Here is a 4,681-nt window from a genome sequence, read left to right as displayed (position 1 = left end):
TCTTCGAGCACTCCAATCCTTTTTGTGGCACAAGAGCTATTAAAACTCTAATTATATTTAAGCGAGCAATTGGAGCAAATGTCTCATTATAGTCGATTCTTGGTTGTTGTGAGTAGCCTTTAGTGACCAATCTTGCCTTGTGCTTTTGTATAGTTCCATCAAGACTAAGCTTTGTTTTATATATTCATCTCACTCCTATGATGTCTTTTTCATGAGGGCAATTTACGATTTCCCAAATGTTATTCTTCTCAATCATTTTAATCTCTTCTTCCATAGCCTTGACCCATACTTCTTGTTTTGATGCTTCTTCATAACAGTTAGGCTCAATTATGGCCATATTGCAAGTTTCATATATGTCTACCAAAGATCTTACTCGTCTTAGACTGGATTTAGGTGAAGAATCTTATTGTGGAGGTGGAGAAAGCGTACCTGAATTTTTTGCCTCTTCTTGATATTGTTGCAATAGAACTAAAATGTTGCTTTTAACAACTTTTACTTCTTCCCAATTCCAAGAAGCATTTTCATCAACCTCAACATCTCGACTAATGATGAGTCTTTTTGTTAGTAGGTTATTGACTCGATAACCTTTTGACTGTGTGTTATATCCCAACAATATTCCTCGTATTGTCTTGTCTTCAAGCTTGTGCCTCCTTTGATAAGGAACATGTATGAAAACACTCGTAAGTGTTTAAATAATGGCTTTCTTCCACTTTAAGCTTCAATAAGAGTCTTGTCTTGGCTGCCTTAGTTGGACATCTGTTTATAATGTAAACTGTAGTGTAGACTACTTCAATCCAAAAAGTATAAAAGTACTAGGCATACTTTTTTCTTTTAGCATTGATCTTGCCATCTTCATAATTATGCGATTCTTTCTCTTTGACTTTTCATTTTTGTGTGGAGTTTATGCGACTGTAAGTTGTCGCTCTATGCCTTCATCTTCGTAGAATTTGTCAAACTCGCGAGATGTGTACTCCTTGCCACGATCACTTATAAGTATTTTTATCTGTTTTCAAATTTGCTTCTCAACAATGGCCTTGAATTTCTTGAATACTTCGAAGACTTATGACTTTGCTTTTAAAAAATAGTCATTCCAGAGAAGTCATCAATGAAGAGGATGATATACTTGTTGTTGTGATGTGAAGGCGTTCTCATCGGTCCGCAGAGATCGATATGAATCAATAAGTCTTTTGCTCTCCATGCTATGTCTATCGAGAATGATAATTAGTGTTATTTGCCGAGGATACATCCTTCGAATGATTCATTATTCTCCTTCAAGCATGGAAGATCTCTCATCATGTTTTTCTAATATAGAAGCTTTAAGGCATATGTGTTGAAGTGGCAAAATCTCCTATGCCAAAGCCATGAGTCATCAACTTCTACCTTCATCGCAATATTAGTTCAAGGTTTGAAGCTTATAGGAAAGCTTATATTTATCTTCTCCCTTGGCCAATTACTATCATTTCACTGTCATAAATTTTGCATGTATCTTTTTTTAAATGAAGAGAATATCCATTCTTCATCATTTGGCCAATAGTTAAAATGTTTTCTTTAAGATTTGGAACTAGTAAAACTCCTTGATGAATTTCGTACCTTTCTTTGTCTTAATCGTGACGTTTCCTTTTCTTCGAGACTCCATTGAGGTGTTATTTCCTAGCCGAACTTTGACAATGATTGATTTAGCAATGTCTTTGAAGATGCTTTGATCTTTCACCATGTGATTGTTGTATCCGTTATCCAAGTACCAACTCCCTTCTCCACTAGGAGATTCTTGATTGATGTAGAATAAAAGTTTCTCCTAATTATGCTCTTCCGCAAAGTGTTCTTAATGCTTATTTTTATTATGACAATACTTCTTTACATGACCAAATTTCTTACAATACTGACATTGAGGTTTTCCATGATGCCAACAATCTTTTTCCAAGTGACTTGTTTTTTCAAAGATACTACATGAAGGATATTTTCTTTGACGAGTCATACATAAGCTTTTAGAATTTTCTTCATTTCTAGAAATTTCTCCTCTAATTTTATTTTCGAGATATTCTTTTTTCTAAGATCGTAATTTCAGTTTTGTTTGAAAGGCGTTTTCGACCGAGCCTTCATGCCTTTTCAATCTTTGTTTATAAGCTTCAAGAGAGTCTATTAGTTATGCTACTAACAATGTAGCCAAATATTTTGTTTGTTCAATTGTGATTGCGATTACATCATATTTTTAGGTAATAAAAATTAAAATTTTCTCAAAGATTTTTTTTTGTCCAAAATATTTTCTCCATAAACTCTCATCTGACTAACTAATTCTTTTATTGTAGAAATAGTAGTTTTTAATGGTCTCAGATTCTTTCATTCTTATTAAGCCAAACTCTCATCTTAAAGAATGAAGTTTAACACTGCATACCTCATCACTTCCTTGAAAATCCTCTTGTATTATGTTCTAAGCTTATTTTGCACTTATGGCACCAATTCTCCTTGAAAAAAATTGTGTCATCGATTGTTTGTTGAAGAGCAAATAAAGCCCTTGAATCCTTTTGCGTGCTTTCCTTCAACTCCTTCTTTTGAGCTACAATAAGACTAGAGGTGTCTTCTAGAATAGTGAATCACTCTTCTATAATGTCACATAAATCTTGAAAGCGGAAGACTGTCTTCATTTTGACATTCCAAAATTCATAATTTTCTCCTGTGAAAATAGGTACTGAAATTGATGATGTTTGATTGGTAGTAGCCATGAGTTGAGAAAATATTTTGGAAGTAGTATAGAATGAAATTATAGTTTTGTTTGAAATAGTTGAAAATTTTATCTATGGCCAGAAGATGACTTAAAGTAGCTCCGGTACCACTGTTAGTATTTTAAGGTTGTGAAAGGAATAATTGATCAGGTAGAGAAAATGTAGAAATAGTAGAATGTAGAGAAAATGTGAAGACAGTGGAATATAAAAGCAGTAGTTGAAAGAAGTGTTGTAGTTATATTTAATTGTAGTAGATGTTGTGTTCTTATTTTAAATGATAGCATATATGAATATTTATAAACCCATATATCTTTCATGACTATTCTAGAAAATTCTAATTAAAACTTATATAAAAAATTCTAAATTTTCTACCTATGTAAAATGTTTTTGATTTTTTTTTATATTTTAGATTTTTCTATAATATTTTAAAATTTATATTACATTTCAATTCTTCTAAGAAGTTTCATATTTTTCTAGAATTTCCATTAAACTTTAATAAATACATATCTCCAATTTATCTGGGTCTCAAAAAGGTGAAGCTCCTCCACCTTCACTTCTTCATGCACGACGTTACAATAGGGCCCAAGCCCACAGCAGTGAAAATTGCAGAGGCCCAAACGACTAACACTTGCTCCACCTTTTTCGGATTGTTGGCAATAGCCGACGACCCGTTGACTGTTGGGCCGGATCCGGGTCCAAACTTGTCGGAAAGGTACAAGTACTGTACGGGTTTTCAGACCAGAAGGAGGTTGCGGTGGTGATGCTCTTCAACTTGGTCTTCACGGAAGGGAAGTTGAATGGCAGCACTCTGAGCTTGTTGGGTCGGAACTTGATAATGTGTTATCAACTTGTCGAAGTTACAGTAAAAACTAATGGATGAACCAAATTTATTTAAGGGAGAAACTTTAACAGAACAAAGTAAATATTTAAAATTTAACAAACCAAATTAAAACTGAGTGAAGATAAGGTACCAAAATTTATTTGATTTTTAATCGATTAATTTATGATAATTCGTAATACTTTAATTAATAATTGAGTATTTAATATCCCATGGAAAAGATTAAGTGGGCTTCTTTCAACACTTTTACGTTTTTCTTCCTGTACCCCCAAACTTTTGTCCTTTCTCATTTTCCCTATTTTGTAATACTTTTCGGATTAGATAATCTGATAAAAATATTTGTTAACCGTAATGGTCACTCCAAACGGTTGTCTCAAATTTGGGAGTGAATACTGGATTACTAAATCCAGGAAGTGTAAGAATCGGAATGTGAGTCCAAAGATCAAAATGTAATAGGTTGTTTCAGAACCTACCTACTATATTTTTGACATATTGGTATATTATATATTCACTCATGTTTTGTTTTAAATATTATTCTCTTTAAAATTTTTAACTATTTGTATAATTTAAATTTGTAAGTGACAACAAACTAGAATTATTTATATAATTACTTTACACTACATATTTAAATGTAGAATTTAAGTATCAGGAATAATTAATATGAAATAAAGGGTATTACAAGAGTAATGAAAAAACAAATCTATGATATAACATCAATACTGAAGAATGAAGGTAAATTAATCCAACTTCAATTAAAAAAGAGTTAGTTATTTTTACACATTTTGAGTGCTAGAAAAGTGTGAGATCATGAAAATAATGAAGATAATTATCTTCTTCATCCATAGTGTGTCTATGTTGTTTCTCTTTTAGGATTAGTTCTTTATTCTCCAAAAGATAATTTTTTATTTTGTGACACGTCTATTTAATAAGTCTTGCAACACGTACTCGATAAGCGAAATGGAGTCGTTGTGAGACTTGACATAACTCGTTGGAGACTTGGCTTAGCTTGTTGGGAGAATTGGGTTGAACTACATGAGTTTGAAAAATGTACTTAAATAAATTTTAACTGAATAAGAATCTTGGATATCTTCTTCAATTTTTTGAAATTTTCACTTATCTATAA

At 32.2% G+C, this 4,681-nt stretch overlaps 1 pseudogene; it reads left to right on the top strand.

Moving 5' to 3' along the window:
• The first annotated feature begins 329 nt into the window (after positions 1 to 329).
• LOC148196414 (dirigent protein 1 pseudogene) lies at positions 330 to 3,600 on the top strand (annotated as a pseudogene).
• Positions 3,601 to 4,681: the final 1,081 nt, after the last annotated feature.

This window comes from Vigna umbellata, chromosome 7 (assembly GCF_029865625.1).
Source record: "Vigna umbellata cultivar VRB3 chromosome 7, Vumbellata_1.0, whole genome shotgun sequence".
NCBI lineage: Eukaryota > Viridiplantae > Streptophyta > Magnoliopsida > Fabales > Fabaceae > Vigna > Vigna umbellata.
This window is presented reverse-complemented; position numbering and strand designations above follow the sequence as displayed.